Raw genomic sequence first — 20,640 nt, 5'->3', positions numbered from 1 at the left:
TCCACCATTTGACCTTAGAACTGAAGAAGCTTCTCGGATGAGAGGTGAAACGTCTTCAAGTAACTTAAAGAAGTCCAGACGCTTTTCTTTGCAAGCTCCTTTGAGTAATATGCAAGGAACCATCTAATTAGACTTGCCATGAGTTCCAAATCTGGTTTGGGTAATCTGAACAGGAGACAATATCATGGAAGTGCATCATGAAAATCTTTTGGTTGTTGTTTTCTGCAGTGTCCCGTGTCTCCATTTTGAGATTCCTCTATAACACTAAGTCCAAGAAAGGCGGACTCCATCAGGAAAAATAAAAACTGCTACTTATCAAATTAACTTTACAGATAATAACAGTGAAAGCTGTTAAAAAGCTGTTGAAATGTCACTTACATATATTCTTTGAGAAGGTCCCACTGCGGTGCCGTGGGCTATTGAACTGTAAAAGACAGAAAGGAAGGCACATTTGTGCAAACAATAGCTGTTTTAGCAGGGAAATGTAAAAATGACACTATCCATCTTTCTTTTTTCCTTCTCTGTTAGTAGAGGGATGAAATAGAGGTGGGGGGAGTGGCAGAGTGGAAAGAGAGGGAAGATATTAATTAAGGAGGGATTGTGCATTGACTCTGCCTTGTGCATAAGACAGAAGGTTAAGCAAATGCCAGGGCAGTGGTGTCACTTCAAACAATGACTATTAGCTTTGGAATCAGCCTTGTGTCTGCTGAGGAAACACAGTTCATTCAGACTCCTGATTGCCACTCGGCACGGCGTCTGTGTAGTAGAGGTAGCGGTTGGTGGGGTGTGGGGGTTTGGTGTGTGTGTGTGTGTGTGTGTCGGGGGGGGGGGGTCATTTCATTTCAATCTGTGGTAAAATTAGTCGAAGGCAGCAGAGGTTGAAAACACACAATTACTGTTGTGAGTCAGGGCTATACTTACAAAAGGGAGGCAGTTATAAAGGTGGTACTGAAATATGTGGTGGTGGACATAGGTGGTGGGTGTGGTGGGTGGTTTGGAGGGATGTGCAAAGCCAGTTTGTGATAACAGTATATTAAAAACTACTGTCAGAGGCAACTTTGGAAACAATAACAATTTTTTTGATGCATTCTCAATCATCCAGGAAAGTAAATCTCCAAAAGTTGATTCTGCTCCTCTGGACGTAGCGTTTTGTGGGAGAAACGTTTTGTCACTCATCCAAGTGACTTCTTCAGTCTCAGCTGACTGCAGGTTTCTCCAATCTTATAAACAGTACATTTGCATAATGACTGAAACCAGCCCACTGAAGGAACAATGGCCTGGGAGGTCAGCTCCTTAATCATAATTATGCAAACACAGAAGAGCTACCTCGTCAGGCCAGGACTGCAGTCTATTCACACCTACAGGCCAGTGGACACTCTTTCAATGATGAGGATGTTCACATCTTGGACAGGGAGGAACGCTGGTTTGAGCGCAGAGTCAAGGAAGCCATTTACGTGAAAAGGGAAAGACCATCTCTGAATCGAGGAGGGGGCCTAAGGATACATCTTTCACCATCTTGCAATGCTGTGATTGCAGCCATTCCCCAACTCTCTGTGAATGGTACTCATGGCCATTGATCAGTGGTCTTTGATCAGTGGGTTTTAGTCAGTGGTTGCTGATCAATGGTCATGAGAATTTGCATAATTATGATTAAGGAACTGACCTCCCAGCCCATTGTTCCTTCAGTGGGCTGGTTTCAGTCATTATGCAAATTTACTGTTTATAATATGTGGGGAAACCTGCAGTCAGCTGAGACTGAAGAAGTCACTTGGATGAGTGACCAAACGTTTCTCCCACAAAACGCTACGTCCAGATGAACAGAATCAACTTTTGGAGAATAACCATTTGTTGTGCATGCAAACTACAAAGACATCCATATTGTGACCCGGTGGCGACCACTTGGGCTAAAAACTAATGCCAGTGCAGGCCGAGGCAGTTCCTCCAATGGCCACTTGAGGTTGGATTTAAAAGCAAATCAATCTCCATAAAGTCTCATGTTAAAATGCCTAACTTTATAGCTTTAAAAGCACATATAAAGGTTTGTACAAATGGTTTAGAGATGTATGGAGAATTTCCCCATTCATAACATCTGTACTGGGGGTTATTTCAAAAACCAAAAAACAGACAAACAAACCGCTTCCATTTGGATTTTGTTACATGTTGCCAGCTTGTGTGACAGGTTTGCTGATACAGAAGGCTGTAGTTGTAGTAATCTTTAATCTGAGTAACTTGAGTGGACTACTCAACCAAATATCTGCTTTAATAAAATTATCTGCCAAATGTTACAGCTTGTTTGAGGTTGGCACTTTAATTCTGTTGGTTAAAATTCCAATATTTTATTAGTGCATTCTTGAGAGCGAAGAAACATAAATATGTCTATTTTACGTGGTTACTTTTCTTGGGATTGGGAAGAGTTGAGACATTGTGTTATGTTTAGGATACTCCTAGACTGGGGATATAACACACCCTGCCTTAGGTTAGGGTTATGTTAATGCCTCCCCATTTATATCTTCTGACCAATTCAGAAGATATGATATCTGAAATTAGATAGGACCCTTCAAATCAAGTGTTTCACATATATTTGCCTTATCCCAAAATTATGTTTTAAAATGACAAATGTAAAGAGGTAGATGTGAACCTGACCCTAACTCTAACCTGGTGAATGTTAAAAAATGAAGAGGTTAAGTAGCTGTAGTAGTAGGACAAAATGGTGAACTTCCCAGGATTAAAAATACAATGTTTAGCAACTAACATTTCTTTACAAATCTATCTTTGTAACTATCAGATTTTTCAATATAGAGTTAAGTGACAAACCAGGAAACTATCTAATGAGAAAAAGTCATAGGGATGCATTAATTTTTATCCCATAGTTGTCAGTCACTCCTAACCTAACATGCTGTCTACACAAAACCAATAAAGCAGGCGAAGGCGCACTAAGTTGGAATAAATCGCCATATCACCACGACAAAATCAGGGTGGAAATAAACAAACCAGCAAAGCGGAGCAAGCCTAATGTTAGGGGCCTCTTTTGTATTGAGAGAAATTACAGGAGCGTTTGATTTGCGCCGAGGTGCCGTCCTGAACATATGGCGTTTTAATTCTTGCCGGTCTCATCTGGATAACTCGGGGCCTGGCGAATCTCGTACCACCATCAGGGAAATATGGGCACAAGCGGAATGCTTAACAGCAAAGGGCTCCAATTTCCCACCTTAATGGGCATTCTCATCCCATTCCCCCCCACCCCCCCACTTCTTCTCACTCTCTCTTTCTTGCTCTCTCTCTCTCTTTTTGTCTCCTAAATCCAGGCCTTTGTTTGTTTTCCATTTTTTCCGCCGTTTTCACTCCTCCCATCCTCCTCGCTTCCCTTATTTGCATTGATTTCTCCACTTAGAGAAAGAGGGGACTCGGAGGGAAAATAGGCCTCTATCAAAACACTCACATACACAATTTACACACACACACTGAAAACCATAAACCTCACACAGTCTCTCTCTCTCTCTCTCTCTCTCTCACACACACACACACTCACACACACGCACACGAACACCTGACACATAGCAGAGGACTAGCAGTGTGCAGAATATGTTTGTGGCTGTTCATTTTTTTTTTAATCGTCCAATGTCTTTTGTGTGGGTTGACAGCTTGAGACGAGTGACTAATAAGTCCAGGCCTGGTGCTGTCCTGCTGGGCTGAGCAGTCTCTTTATACACACACACACACACACACACACACACACACACACACACACACACACACACACACACACACACACACACACACACACACACATATATACAATCTCACACATACAAAGATAGAGACTACAAGCTTGGCTTCGTGCTCCATGCACGCAAACACACACAGTTTCTCGCACAAAATACACACATAGGCCCCTAATCATCCTGATGTCTAGCACTCCGCTGGCGATCACCACTCCACCACACTGCCATCATGGGCCAATTAAGTGGCCATATATCTGTCTAACAGTCTCCTCTGGCTGAATGGACAGTGCTGGAGTAGCAGTAGTAAGCTGCTACATGAGCCCACCCGCGGCTAGCAGTCAATTTGTAGCTTAAAGCCTTGTTGCCACAACAATCCAGCATTATTAGGAGTAGTAGGACTATTGAGGATTGTTCCGTATTTGTGTGAGAGGGAGGGAGAGCTTAGGAAAAAAAAGGGTTGTCCACTCTGGTGTGTGTGTCCAAGCATGTTTGTTTCTGTATTTGGTAGGTTTGTGTCTTTTGTGTCTATGTCACTTTATCCCAAATGTTTCAGAATACGTGTTAGTGTTAGTCTCCAGCTTTGCTTGTGTTTTAACCTCTTACATCTACGGTGTTCATGGGCAGTTCTAGCGTTAGGGTTAGTGTCATGTTAAATATAAAATATATATTAACCTATTTGACATTTTTAAATACAAAAGCTCATGACAGAGAAACTCTAAGGCCAGAATGAATGCCTGCCATCATCTACCAAATCCTGCTCTGATCAAATCTGCTTGTTTGGCTAAAACACAGTCAAACTTTAGTTCTAACTGTACAGTCATTGCCTGGATGCCCTCTGTTCTGTGTTTAGCTCTTGCAGTTTTGTAATGTGTGTTTGCTGTTGTCCATTTGTGCCTTGTTGTCCTTGTTATTTGCATGCGTGCACATGCACAAGAACCAAACCTCATAAGTCATAAAACAAACATTCAATGGGCCCCTTCTGGGATTGACCCAGTTGTTAAATCAAGCTACATCGCTGACACCTCACGGGGAAGGGAAGAAAAGCTACGCTTTGGCCACAGCCCATCTAGTCTGTCCAATTCTGTAGCAAAAATCTAACCACATCTGGCACCACGACAGAGGACTTATGGAAGATTGGTGATGAATAGTTAATGGCTTTCATGTAAATGCCGGATGTACTTTTGCTTGAAATCTAAATTGAATAAAGATCTGTTTGGTAACTTTGGTTTGGTTAATCTTTGTATCATGTCTTCAGACTTTCCACTTGTTCCCTTGACTTTATAATCAAAGCACCTCCTGTTATTATGTTTTGTTTGGATATGTAATGTTAGGTAATGGTACTGACTGATTTTCAACAGGCATTAAAACTTGCTTTTGTTATCCCACCTGTCTTAAAGAATGAGATCATTTTTTAATTAGCTGATATTAGCTGATTAAGGAATCTGTCTTGATGTTCAAAAACTTGCATCATGATACCTTGCTATTTATGCACATACTCAATCGTGCCACCTGGAGCAAAACTGTCTTGAATCAAAACAGACCTGACGTGGGTTGCATCAAAGGTCGTGAAGGTCATAAATAGCCCACAAAGATAAGATAAGATAAGATAAGATAAGATAAGATAAGATAAGATAAGATAAGATAAGATAAGATAAGATAAGATAAGATAACCTTTATTAGTCCCACACATGGGAAATTTGTTTTGTCACAGCAGGAAGCACTTGACATTTCTCTAGTATAAGTTAGAGAAAAGTGATAAATATCCTTATTAGAATATTTAACCCCTATAAGGTGGTAATGTATTGATCACAATGCCGCATTGGTGGTGTGCATTTGGAGTATCATCTGGAATGTCATGCTGAGATAAGTGCCCAAAACTGAAACCAAACAACAGATTACATCCAAAGAAAAAGTAAATCCAAAAGATGTACCCCCCCTCCCCCCATCCCAAAAAAAAAACAAGCTTCACACAAGCTGGAGATAATAGAGTCAGTTAAGGGCTATCAAATTGCTTATTATTTTATGCTGACTTACCACTGAACATCATTTTAGCACTGTTAAGATCACGGGACAGTCCATGTTATATTCTTCAACAGACTCAGACGACTTTCTTTGGTCAAATATAGCTTCTAGTAATTTACTGGATTCCATACAGTCTGTGGAATGACAGGGGAATGGTTTTTTTAAGCATAATGCTTCACAGCTAGTAAAGAAATGTATCTTTGAGGGGAAAAAATGAATGGGAGAAATTACCAAGGACAATTGAGAAACCAAAAGAGAGGGACCTCTGCAACACACCTAAGAAAAAGAAAAAGCCAGAAAATGGAAGTGAGAAAGAAATGAGGTAAAGCTCGAGGTGCTCTAGAAGTGATTATTCTAATTTGGCAGCTGATGTAAATCTAAATGAAGTCACACCAGGAGTGGACACAACACAATCACCCAGGGACTCTCCATCAGATTGTCTTTCTCCTTTTACTTTCAGTCCAGCCTTCCCCATCTCCAGCTCTGAGCCACTGTGTGAGGCTTCTGAGTGGGTAACCTCAGCAACACTACACGCAGCAGGGACCAACAGAGGTATTACTGTGTGTAGTATTGCTTTTTTGGGTTGAGGGAGAGAGTAGGGTGGGGTGATGTGAGAACAGGAAGGAAGTAAGATGCTGAGGAGCATGAGGTTAGCGAGCATATCTGGGCTTGCTGACAAACACAGTTGGACTCATATTCCCATCTGGGTCCCAACAGATCGGGATGATGGGGACAGGGCAATGCAGCAGGTTGTGGGTCCCAAAGCCCACAGATGACTAAGTGCAGCATAAACGCAGTGTGTTTATGCTGTCTGTAAATGTCCCAAAGCCATTAAATCATAGGGTAAATCAAAAAATGTAACTGAAGCTGTGTATAAATGTTTAGAAGACTGCATAAATGCTTTTGTTACGGGTATTCTTACTGTGAATTATCCAAACAAACTGAGGTTGTTTTTTTAATGCTAATTAATTATTATTAACACTTGAATGAATGTCTGTGTGCACGAGTGAATGAGGTTTTTAGTAAGAAAGCGCTTTGAGAATGCAAAAAGAGCAGAAAACAATATATAGCATTATAAGTACCTGGTTGAACTTCTTTAGATATTAATGCATACGTGCTTTGGGCGCAATTTCACATTTAGATTAATTAGAAAAGTTGTTGCCTCCCAAAAGGAACATTTTGTCTTAAAATATGTATATGCAGGGTGTTAGAGTTTGTATTGTTGATTGTCATTTATGCTTAGAAATATTTACTTATACATACTTAGAGTTTTGTAATTAGTTGTAGATTGGTAGAGGTTTTGATCCTTGATAGTCTGCAAACTTTGTGTGTATTAGACAGCACTTTGGGAGCATGAGAGGTCATACCGTGTCTTATTGTTTTATGGTAGAATCAACGTAGTTGCGTCTGTTCTAGTCTAAGTGCTCTTTGTTTAGATGAACTGCAGGACTTCCTCACCGTGTTATCTAGGATGAACCATCTAGGGTGAGGGGGAGGCTACCCTCTTCCTGACCAAGGATGTTTGACCCTTTGATCAGACACACACACACACACACACACACACACACACACACAGTATTCTTTGTTCACATGTATACCTATGTAAGACGTCATATGTTAATGAACCTATGCATATTCATGTAACCTCAATAAAAGGACAGTGTACGGGAGGACGGACGAGAGCAACTGGGGTCAAGCGAAGGAACGGTGCCTGTCCGGTTCTCTCCCGTGCACGAGAAACATGAAGAAGCTTGCCTACTTGTGTCTTGCTTTGCAGTGTAACTACAATGCCTTCAACGTTCCAGCGGATAGATTCAAGCTACAAACCTATCACAGGGTCTATATGCCCCTCCCTGTGTTTAAATATTTTTTATCCTTGATGGGGACAACAATTTCATTTGATTGTTAGTGCTGCAATATAAAACAGTCAACAATGGAAATAATAATGAAAAAATATATATGGCCGACATTGGAATTCCTTGCACAGGTGATTTGTGCAGCGTGTTTTTTTTTTTCAACTTGGTAAACTGCAGACTTTGTCTTTTCTTTTAGTTGTGAATAATCCAAAACACTGAAATAGCAGTCCCCACTAATGTAAGCTTTTTTTCAGTTTAGGTACTTATTGTCTGTGTGTGTGTGTGTGTGTGTGTGTGTGTGTGTGTGTGTGTGTGTGTGTGTGTGTGTGTGTGTGTGCGCATGGTCCACTGGTGTGGGACCCCAGGTGACAATGCGGCACAAGGTTATACCACCTTGCACTAAGTAGTCATTCATCACTGAGAGCTCCAGATAACTTCACCGCTCGGTCAGCAGACAGCCGTCTTCTGACCTGGCTGCCAAAACATTTAGCAATCACCTCCTACAGTTCTAGCCCAGATGAATATGTGTGACAGAATGGGCCAGTGACCCCATTTGAGCTATAACCCAAGCAAAGGTGACCTCTGATCTAACCTTCATCCCCTGAAACACAGCCAACCTCTCCTGCTGGCAGCCACATTCACCAACTATTAAGCCCAAGAGCCTGCTACAATGGCTCCGAGTCTGCCTTGTTTTCATGTTTGTGCCCGTGCACCCACTATACGGACAAAAACCTGTCATTATCAGCAAATCATTCGGAATCATTCACAGCTGTCACACTGCAGGATGTGGTCAAAAAAATGTACCTTGCATTTTCATCTTTCAGCCTCAGTGTACAGCCACCTACTCGCGTATCAACCACCTCACCCCAAAACCCTTATCCTTGAAGTCCCCTGTCTCAATCTGAAGAGCACTAACGACAGGGGGCTGCAGAAGAGAATAGAGGCAAAAGAGACTGATGAAGAACCCTTTTGATATACTGCTGCAGGCAAAGGAAGAGAAAATTGATTGAACCTTGATGAGAATTATATCAAGGGGAGCATTCATTTGTAGTGATGGTCCTGCTGCATGCGCAGGGGAGTAAGGAGTCCTGTACATATGTATGATCTGTGCTAGACTGTGATTCAAAGTTAAAGGAAAGCACAAGGGAACAGCACATTTCCATGATTTTTTTTTTCTTTTAACCTTATTCTGACATGCCCTCTGATAATACTGGTTTAAGTCATGTAGGTATAAATAAGTAACGAGTACATACTGTAAAAAAAGAACGTAAAGCTTCCTCACTATGAATCGCCTTGTCTATCTTGCTGCAGAAAAATGTAGTTTGCAGTATTCCAAAGAAATAAAATATTCAAACTCTAAAAAAATATATTTTTTAAAAAGGTCCTTAGTCTCAAAGAAGAGTCTTCATGTCAGTGCAACTTTATTTATGTCACTCATGTTGCCCACTAAAATAGAATGATTGTCTGTGGTACAAGCCATTAGTAGGACCCAAGGGGCTCCAGGGTGTGTTGGTTGAATTGCATCGTGTTACTGTCCATTGGAAGTACAGAATATTCAGTTGGCAGCAGATAAAAAGCAATAAGCACTGGCTGTCTGAACAGTTGTTTCAAATCTTAGCAGCCAATGGACTGGCTGTTATCAGTATATATCAGTCCCATACATATTGCCAGTACCTAGCGTTTTGCTTATAGCAGACTCAGTAGGCATGTTTTCAATGGCTAGTAAATCACTTGAACAAATGATGGTTTTACAAATTACACCTTAAAACAGCAAAATCAAAAGTCACATTATTTTAAGGCTTTTAGATATTTAGTTCAAGAACGTTCTCATTTTGTACACTCACTTTTACTGTATTTAACAAACAAACTGATTTGTTTGGTTATGTCACTAAAATTACTTGGTTAGAGTTAGGAAACAATCACAGTGATAACAGCTAATTATAATTATCAGTGATGCTAATGGCTAAACAAAGCTAAACTTATAAGTAATCCCAATATCTGCTTTCTATTGTTAATATGCTATTGTTTAGCCAGGAGACAATCACTATTGTTCAGTCCTTTACTTTTGCATATTAGCACAATAACATTATTTAACTTGCACATCATAGAAGTTATTATTATAGCGTTATTATAGCATTAGCGTGTTATTTTTGCCAGTATTTGACCAAAAAAGATCACAATCAAAACAAAGTTATTATAACTCATGTTGTATCGGTAAGTTATTAGGACATTCTATGGAACTTGTTTGCTGTATTGTTGGGGACACTAAATAATGTGACACTTTATGACACACTGTCTATACAAAATTAAAAACAACAACAACAAAAAAAAACCCCATCCAATTGTTGTACAGGCCGGAGTCACACAGGCCACATGTCATTCACGAGTCATTACAGGCCTAACATCCAGCCTGGAAGCCACCAATCAGCATGGAAAAAAATTGTATTCCCCAACCAGCTGCAAGCGGTTAGAAGCGGTTGCTGTAAAACAGTTAAAGTTCCAGTCAGACAGGCCTAAAGACTAGTCAGTGATCCCCTGGTAACCTCCAGCAGTGAGGAGAAATGTGTCAAAAAAATGGATGGCTGAGTAAATCAACATTCTTCATGCTGTTATGTCATTTTGAGTAAGGTTAAGTAGTTAGTTACTGGTTATTATTATTATTATTAGTAGTAGTGATAACATTCCAATGGAAAGCTACATTGTAGTACATCGATTTATAAGTTACATACTTATGTTCAACAGATGAAAGGGCAGAGAAAACTAAAGGGAAATGTTCTAAAATGAAAGGTTGGTGTCATGTCTTTCAGACATGACAAAAAAGAAAATCAATTGGGTATTAATGGCTTATATCTTTGTTAAATACATCTGCAGTAGTAATATTGAACATGGGGCCGAACATGTAGGAAATTTTATTAATGCTTAAAATTCAACATTATTTCCCAGCCGTCAAACAAACAAAGAGTAATTAATTTTACACTGGTTTCACAGCATGCATTTGATGCAAAGTTTGGCAGGTTGACAGAATCAAGACCATTCCATCAGACTGCTGGTGCTGGTGTGTGTATGCATGCATGTGAGCAAAAGAGGCAGGGTTGGGTATATATGCCATCTGGCAGTGGCACCTCACACCCAGCGCTACCCATCCCTGAGTGTCGGATCAGAACCGCCAGATCATGGATCCAGATCACTGCACACACCAAACACCAAAAATAAACACACATTACATATACCACTAATACACAGATGCTTTGAGAGAACATGCTAATTGCAGTCTGTGGTTGTCAATCAAACCTCCCCCATCCACCACCTTCATCTCATCGTTATCTTTTTTTCTATATAGCGTCTATTCTCCCTCAACCTGCCCTACAAAGCCCCCACCACCAATGACAGCTGAGATGAGTGTACTTGGAAATATTCATTTAGACTCCAGAAGACACTGAAGGTGCACAATAAAAACTATCCAAAGATGAAAATGTCAACTAAAGATGCAAGGTAGTGGTTAGAATAATTTCTTCATGGACAATGATTGTAGTTGGCCATGAGGCCCAAATCTTCTTGACAGTGCTTCCAAGGGATACACTGATGCTCCACATGTTAATGCTCTTACCTGTACATTGTTCAAGAAACACATATGGAAATCAGTGGTATTACTTACCAAATAAAGTGAATACTCATATACAATATATATAAAATATCCCAAAATAACTTTGGGAATATATTAACCCTTTAAAGCTGGTCGGCACGGGCACGCTCTGTTTTGCGTAACTATTTTTTTGCATATGAAACCGGAGGAGTTGTACTCACATCTTATGCCATCAGCTTGTCCTAGGTCACGGTTTCCTTCCACATATAGCTTTGCAAAAATTGCATAAAAAGCACTTGCAGCAACAAAAACATAATATTCCAGAAACACGCTTTGCCGATCCGATCAGCTGTTCCTAACACTTCCTAATTAGAAATATATGTTAAAAAACACAAAAATGATTTTAATTTTTTTGTAGTTTATTGCACTTTTTTGCAATTTATGTAATTACTTAGCACTTAATGCATACATATTATTAAAATTTAAATTTAAAAAATGTATAGCAACTTGAAATGCTCCCACAAATGGCACTACAGCATGTAAAATATAATATAAGCTCTGGCGGACTTGGTTCTATAGTAGGTCTTAAAGGGTTAATAATAATGGATTGCATTTATATAGCGCTTTTCGAGACCCTCATAGCACTTTACAATTCCACTATTCATTCACTCTCACATTCACACACTGGTGGAGGCAGCTACAGTTGTAGCCACAGCTGCCCTGCAGACTGACAGAAGCGAGGCTGCCATATGGTGATGGCCATCGGCCCCCTCTGGCCATCACCAGTAGGCGGTAGGTGAAGTGTCTTGCCCAAGGACACAACGACAGAGACGGTCTGAACCGGGGCTCAAACCGGCAACTTTCCGATTACAAGACGAGCTGCCAACTCTTGAGCCACGATCGCCCTTATTGTGTTGTAATTGAAGATTGTGGATATTTCTCCCATCAAGCAGCCAAAGGACAAGCCAAAATTTCAGTGCACACCTGTATTGATATCTGCACAAAATAGCTTCTATGTCATCTGACATCTCATCAATTCTGTATTGTCAGATAAAGACATATTTGACAGCCCATGATATATGAATGTATTTTGCAACTCCAATACCATAAACTTGACCTTATTACTTTTAGCCCAGGAATACACCAGGTGCATGTCTTTGACATCAAAGGTGCTTTTTAATTTGAAAAATGACCAGATTCTCTTTTCTCTTCTCTGTGCAGCTTGACATGGTTTATATAAAAATTAGACTTACAAATTGTGGGTTTTAGATGTTCAGTCAAAGCCAGGAAAGTATTCGGCTTCAAATATCTTCAAATATCCAGAATTACTTGAAGTGAGAAAAATATTATCAGTTGTTTTTCACTCATAGACAGTAACGCCCTGAATTTGCAAAGGTAAAAAGGAACTGGATAGAACCTAAAATCTCATTTTTAGGGTTTTTTTTGTAATTCCCTTAAACAACTATGAACTGCTCCTAACATCCATGCATGCATACACACATAGAAATAGAGAACTGTTTTCCACAAGAACAGGTACTAGGAATCCAAAGACATCTAACCACAGTATTTCTGACTGCATGGATATGTTCAACTTGTGATCTCTCTGCTGTTACATTTCCAGTTTTTCCATTTTGCTAACTGTCCCATTCCAAGTTTCAAATGAAAGAGAAAAGGTTGGAGTCTGCCCAGCTGATACTGGGCTAAATATGCAGTACACCCACAATACAGTAAATGAAATAAATTGTTTATTTCTGATTGTACAATTCTTCAATAGAACTTTATGAGATTCGTACATGCAGACAATTTAAGTATTTACAAAGGACTTTGTCCACTGACCACAGAAAATAAGTGGTATCTTGCCAATTATAAGGGAGAAAGAAGGTCCTTTTATATGATATTTACATTAAGTTTTATATCATAGGTTTTTAAGTTGTTGCCTATAATTAGAAGTTACCCCTTTCGTGATTTTAGTTTTATGTTTTAATTACCTAAATTTAAGTCTAATATAATTTAAATGTGCTTCTTGTGCACATATTAAATGAATATTTATTGAATAGATATTCTAAAAGAAAACCAACATTATTATGGTGGTTGTCTTACCCTAAGTTGCCCGACTTGCATGGCTGTTTACAGAGTTTGATTGTAAAGGAGTATGCAGTGCCCTCCTGTCACGGTACAAGCTGAAAGAATCCTATTCTGATACTGTATAATTCTCCTGTGATCACAGTGTATACCTTATTAAAGTGCTCACTGAACACCATCTCCACAGCAGCCTGCTGCTTAAGGCTTTCCCTCGCCAGTGCTCTGTAAACATTACACACATCAAGACATCAAGAAATTATCATTGAGCACGGCAGCAGCAGTGAGATGCAGAATCAATTTGGGCTTCTTCAAAAGCTCCACTTGAAGCTGGTGGCGGGCGAGACTGAGTGGAGATGCTAATCGTCGAAAGGGTCTGGGTGTAATACCTTCCCTCCCATTCAGTGCGCCCGCCTCTGAAGCCGTCGTTCTTAATTATCACCGTAGGACATACATTACCAGACCAAACGCAAATGCCATCAAAATGACAATGGGCCCATGGTTAGCGTTATCGTTGGCTGTTAATTGATCTTATCGTAATCACATTATCTAGTTCAAATAAGGTGCTTTAATAAGCAGCCCTGACCATTTAGGCCTGCATAAATATCCACTGAGGAGAAACGCTCATCACATTTTAAAAAGGGTGTATCTGTGCTGCACTGTTGCTGCTGTTTATTGCAAAGAGAAATGGATAAAAGAAGCTTTTAGAATTTTTTAGTGTAATCAACTTCTGCTATATTTAGGTTCTTTATGTTTGAGAGATGCATAAATTGTAAAGTGAAACCTCTCAGTGGGATAGGCTCCTGAGCCTATCACAAATGTTTTGCACTGTTTTCATATTCACAATAAAGACAGAAATGTAAATGAACCCAGCAACTGTTTTAGACACATGTCTGTAACTCTGAGAAAGAATGAAGATGTTTTCTACTGCTGAACTTGGCTTAAAGAGAAGACTCTTGAAAATACACTTGTGCATTCTTCTCACTGTTGGCTACCTGAATGCTGATTTTCTTTCTTTTTAAACCTTTCCTTCTATTTCTTATTAAATCCAGTATTATAAATTCGAAGAAATCTGCCCAGTATTTAGACCTCTGTCCACCTTTATCCTTGGAACGCTTGTTTCAAAGCGTTCCACAGCTTTCAGATAGGACAGAAAAAACAAAGTCCTTTAACACATTTTTGGAGTAATCACAATAAATAAATGAAATGACCAGTATTAATCTTTAGGCTGGGTTCACTTTATGATATTAAAATAAAGAAGAGAATAGTATGTAAAATTATGTGAAGACATATAGCTCAATAGTCTTGCCATATTGTGACGTTAAACGACATTTAAATGCTAGAATATTCTTTCAGGCTGTCACTGACGTGTTTTCATCATTGGAACTACAAAGACTTTATTTGTCGCTCACTTTTTCCTGCTGTAGTTTCTTTCCCACTTTCCTTTTTTATTTCAGACACAATTTCCTCCAGTGGTAGATAAGTCAGGTAACTGTATATGTTTGTCTCTTATACTCCAAATCGTCCCTTCTAAACAGACAAAGGAAAAATATTGAGAAAGTGGAAAGTGACTTTTTTTGTCTTCATTTTTAACGAATGACCGTTTAATCCAACAAATGTATGTGTGCTTTTCCAAAGTAGTGGAATTTAGAACTACACTGATTTTGTGAATTTAAAAGAATCCAAATATTTACATTTTGAAACATTCATTAAAATCCTTCAAAGTGAAACAAAACAAAAAAACACAGCAAACAGTTGCTTTAAGTATTTTGAGTATTTTGAAGTTTTGGGTGTGTGTTTTAGACAAAAATACATGTTAAAAAACACAAACAATAAAACAAAAAGTTGCAATAAAAACTATGCTTATAGCCTATAAAATTTACACAACCAGAAAAGTTTAATGCCATACAACACAAATGCCATAATTTTAGAGTTCACTGATGAGATGTAAAAACTGAGCCATGAGGGCTAACAAAACATTCAGCGTCATAAAAAAAAATCAGATATGGCCTGTTGTTGCTGTTTTTTCTTTAATATAGAAATTTTGCATGTAATGTTTCTAAAACAGACGCAGATACTGACATTTAAAACCTTTAAAATCTTTCAAATCTACAATAAGAAACAACACTGTTCCTTAATTAAAGCTTAAGTAAAGTGAAGTACCAGAGGACTAAGAAAGAATATGTCTGTTTGGATTTGTACTCCACAAACTGTCCTGGAAATGAAAAATGTTCTCACTGCTCTCCGTATCAGGATTTTCAATGAATTCTTCAGAGACAGTATTAGGAACACAGACAGAAGTTAATAAAAGTCTAATCAAAATAACTTCCAAAGCTTTGGCTTCTTTCACTTTCTAAATGAGATCAAAGCCAGAGTCGAAACCATTTAAGAATTACTAAGATCTGGAAGACACAAACAAAAACAACAATAAGAAAGAGAAAATGTAATGAATGGCCAGACAACAAACAAATAAAATAATAGGAGAAGAAAAAATACAGCAAAGGGGAGGGGTGGAACAATCCACCAGGGACACTTTCCCTTTATTGTCTTGCTTCTTCTTTTATCTCCTGTATTTTTGTTTGTTTTGTTTATTTCTCCATTTGAGAGATTTGGTTTCTTATGTGTTGTCCAAAGGGGCAGGAGGGAGGGGGGGTTGTAGCCTTCCAGGGGGCCGACTTATTATTATTGTTATGCGTGTGTGCGTGTGTCCTTGTTTGTGTAATTATATTCCCCGCATTTCCATAGAGGAAATAGGCTGAACTATAATTGGCTTGACAATGTGAGTAATTGTTGATTATTCTTTAGTTTGAATTATTCTACCGTCAGAATCTCCACAGTTTTTTTCCCCCCTCATTCAGATTTGACTTAGGAAGGAATACATTTCCTTCTTTACTGTCTGTATGGCCGAACTCTAACTGGTATGTATTTGCTCTTTCTGAAAGGCTTCCTCTAGTCAAGGAATCTGTTTTTTTTTCTTCTCCTTCTTTGTGGCACTCAAGTCTTTTCTTGTACTTTTGAACCGGTACCATTATGGCTTTTAGTTGCAGATCAAAGGTAGAATTACATCTCTTTTCATAAGTAGGAGCTGTTATTCAGACATTGCCTCAGCACCTTTCCTCGCCGCAGCGAGGCGTCCACTGCTGCAGCCTTTTCAGAGAGGTTGGCTGTACGAGGAGGGATGCTGGGTCAACACAAGAACAGAAATAGAGAGACATAGAGAGGGAGAAAAAAAGTCGGCGAAGAAATCAATGTCAAGCTCGGTCTTTCTTTTCACCTTACGCTCAGAGAAGGAGGGGCAGATAGGAGGGAGGACGAGGAGTGGTGGCACTGGAGGGACACCTTAGGTCAATAAAGAATCAATAAGAGTGGGTGAAACTACACGAAGAGGATAAAAGACTGTGGAGTAGGCCTTGGCTGCTGCGTATTGTATGGGAGGCTCTGGCACCGACAGACAAGGAAACAAGTCCAGGAGGTTACTCTGCAACACTTCACGGCCAAACCTTGCAGCGCCTAATTGCGCTAAACTGTTTTCTAACTCAGCAACTGAGAGAGAGAGGAAGGGATGTGAGGCATGCCACTGTTTGTCCACCTTTTTAATCACAAATGCAAATTGCACTTCCTAAGACACGCTTGCAACAGTTTGGGGTTTTTTCATTCTTCCAGTGCCATGATATGGTACATGTAAATGCACTTGTAGCGCTTACGTAGCGCTTTTCTACTCTACCCGAGCACTCACTAAGGTTCATTATATGATATATACACTTATATAGATTATTATATTATATTTATTATATATATATTATATTATAATATATTAATATTATATAATAATATATATTTATTATATAATATATATAATATATATTATATAATATATTAATATATAATAGTTATATCTATTATTTTTTAATTTTAAATAATCAACAGCCCAATCACACAAACATGAACTCATCATCAATGAACTCAACAAAAACTCATCATACTAATTGTTTGTTATGCCTGAGAATTCACTGATGGAGCTAACAAATCAGCTTCTTCTCACTGAAAGCACTGAAAACATGCCCAAGTCATTCTTCATTAAAATTTCAGTGAATATGTTGTGACACCTCTGACATGTGGAAAATAACGAGGCGAAGGAAGAATGATAGAAAAACAGTCTTTGAAGTGTGGCGTTCCTACGCAAACACTTCTCTTCCTCCCAGTGAGGAATAAAGCCACCAATTAAGCAAATAAAGATATCAATTAAGTGGCGTAATTGAGATTGTGTAGATATATGAAAATGAATTTCCCAAAGGTGTCTTGGGTAATGAGTTCTACTGAGGTATTAAAGGTAGGCTTGTGTCATAGGCCCTGTGAAAAAGCAAGATACGGAAGGTTTTTATCTTTCTTCCCTTGTTGTTTATTCCGTGGCTTTCTAAGCGACATTTGATCAAGAGTCAAACAAAGAAATGTTTTTACTTCTGCAGCATGAAAGAATGAAATAATAATGTCTTTGAAGCTGCCTGTGAAAACTGCATTGCCCAGTTAACATTCAAAGGTTGAAACCACGCCGTGTCATTAGTATAATGGGCGATACAGTTAAAACAGGATGACTGATGTGAAGAAAAAACAGGCCTCCGGTCAGGCTTCAAATCCTGCAGCGCACCTGCGTTTGTGACTCTCACCCTCTCTGGGTCAGAGGTCCTCGCGGTTAGAGTGGGCGTCTTAGCGAAGCAGGGGTTTCTTCACACAAAAACGCCTCGAGCAATATGGCCGTCAGAGCACGGGGGGCAACCGTTACATATCAATTACAAATGCAAGCTGAGCCTTTGTTAATGATGTCCTCACGTAGATTTCTCTTCAGATTAATTAATGCAGCTGCTTGTGCAGGAGGATGCCCCCATACATGCAGTGTCAAAGCCTTCACTCCCACACAAGCACGCAAGGAGAACCCATGTAGGAACAAGCACACATGCGCACAGACAACATACAAATACAGTTGCATGCCTACGTATTTTTATCACCATCAAGTTTTTCTTCAAGCGTACAACAGGTCGAGACCTGCAGTGGCTGAGGATCCTGTTCCTGAGTCCCCGTGTGCCAGGAATACTAGTTCACACTGTAAGTACTAGTATTCATTAGACCAGATCCCGCTGTAAGACTGGATTTTCTAAATTTGGTTCCTGGCCTGAAGAAGTTTAACAACCCCTGCACCATTATGCTGGAGGAAAATGGATAATGAGGACAAGGTTGAGAGACGGAGCACAGAAAAAGAACCGAAATACACAAAAGACAGGGCTTTGCAAGCACGGAAATCTGGTGAATTGCATCCCCACCCCCCACCCACCCAACATAACAAACACAAAAGATGCACAGCTCTCCATCTCTCTGAGGACAGACTCAGTGTTCTGCATATTGAATGAAACAAGACCAGTCAGAGATCTATTTTCAGTGCAAAACACACACTTTTCTTTTTTCTTTCTTTTTTTTTTACCCTGGCTGAGCAGAAGAAAGCACTGTGGTGGTAGCCTGTGCCACAATGTCAAGGAAAGAGTTGGTTTGGGGGGAAAAAAAATAACAGATGCTAAATGAAAGTGCCCAGTTATGCTGTTAAGCGCTTCACCTGTATGTGGGCTTTTAGGACTCTAGAAAATCATGAAATTTGTGATTAAGGTAGATGCCAAGGGAGGTATTCAGACCATGTATTCAGTCCAGTAAAACAGTATTTGCCCTTTTTCTCATTTCTTTGTTTTTTTCAATACAGAACACTCCTTTTGTCATTGTAAATCTAAAACAAAATATATGTTACACTAAAATGTTGCAGATCATTAAGGAAGTTTTAATAGCAGGCAAAATGCTGGGTTTTTTAAATGTATGATTTCATTTATTTAGGGGAAAAAACCTACCTGGCCCTATGTGACAAAGTAATTGCCTCCTAAACCTAATAACTGGTTGTGCCATCCTCGGCAGTAATAACTGCAATCAAGCGTTTGCGATAACTGGCAATGAGTTTTTCACATCACTGTGGAGGAATATTGGCCTGCTCTTCTCTACATCACTGTTTTATTTCAGCCACACAAGAGAATTTTTAAGCATGATCAGTCTGTTTGATGTCATGCCAAAGCATCCCAATCTGACTTTGACTAGGCCACTCCAAAACCTTCATTGTGGGTTTTTTGAGACATTCAAAGGTGGACTTGCTTTTGTGTTTGTGCACTTGAACTACAGGTAATGAACGGATAGGCAGACATTCTGCCTCAAGATTTTCTGTTACATACTAGAATTCATGGTTCCATCAATTCCAGCAAATCGTCCGGGTCATGAAGCAACGAAGCCATGCTGTTTCTGACTGTTTGCATGATGTTCTCTTTATGAAATGCTGTGTTAGTTTTACACCAGATGTAACAGGACTCAACCCTTTCAAAAGGTCAAACTTTTATCCTGTCAGTCCACAGGATGTGTTAATTACTTTTTCTGGTCTGGTCATTCAAGTAGCAGAGGGCATTGTTAATCAGGTTCACCTGCTTTGGTGTTAGTGAAATTAAAAAGTTCAGTAAAGGGGCAAATACGACACATCCCCCAAAACAGTAATGCACAGTGGAGGTCAGTGACAACAGGTTATTTCCTTCCTCATCTTTTCGGACTGTTTTTTTTTCACTAGTTTTACATTTTGCTAGTGTTAGTGTTACTATTGGTAGCATGAAGCAATACCTGGAGCCTACTGGTCTCCAGGATAACACATCAATATGTGACATTGCCAGAAGACAACTGCTCTAAGAGAGCTGGACAAGACTTTAGCAGGTCCATCAGTAGGACTGGTATCTGCTCCTTTGTGCATGAGGAACAGGATGAGCACTGCCACAGGTGGAAAGTAAATAACTAATCCATAGCTTACCGCAAAGGTTGATGGATTTGTAGGAGAGAAAAGAAACATTTTTAAGTGTAAAAGTGAAACTCTTCCATGAGATACAAAAGAGTGTGTAGAGAAGTTGCATGTAGCTATCGATCATCCATCAGTGGTATATGAAAGCATTTTACTGTTAAGCTATCAGCTAAAACTAACAACCTTGGATAGTGAGTTGCCTCCATAATCTGTACTGGTACATCGCACAGACACAGATAGCTGATATAGTGAAAATCAACTATAACTAATAAAACACTAGGCATTCACTGGAGGACACCTTAGGTCAATAAAGAATCGATAAGAGTGGGTGAAACTACATACTGAGGATAAAAGACTGTGGAGTAGGCCTTGGCTCTTGCATATTGTATGGGAGGCTCTGGCACCATCAGAAAAGGAAACAAGTCCAGGGGGTTACTCTGCAACACTTCACGGCCAAACCTTGCAGTGACTAATTGTCCTAAGCTGTTTTCTAATCCACCAACTAGAGAGAGAGAG

General features: G+C 39.4%; 1 long non-coding RNA gene across 10 annotated transcripts in view; it reads right to left on the bottom strand.

The window, feature by feature from the left end:
• The window catches only part of LOC102302168, a 445,058-nt gene that overhangs the window by 40,089 nt on the left and 384,329 nt on the right, over positions 1–20,640 (bottom strand). Inside the window, exon 6 of one of the 10 annotated variants that reach the window (XR_006055028.1) lies at positions 39–424. The exons of the other annotated variants lie outside the window; for them this stretch is intronic. This is a non-coding gene — a long non-coding RNA (uncharacterized LOC102302168). Of the gene's footprint in view, positions 1–38; positions 425–20,640 lie in introns of those variants that run through there. 10 annotated transcript variants of the gene reach the window in all.

Source organism: Haplochromis burtoni, unplaced genomic scaffold (genome assembly GCF_018398535.1).
Source record: "Haplochromis burtoni strain Fernald_Lab_line unplaced genomic scaffold, NCSU_Asbu1 Contig_196, whole genome shotgun sequence".
Taxonomy (NCBI): Eukaryota; Metazoa; Chordata; class Actinopteri; order Cichliformes; family Cichlidae; genus Haplochromis; species Haplochromis burtoni.
Note: the sequence above shows the minus strand (reverse complement) of the source record. Positions and strands in the feature narration are given on the sequence as shown.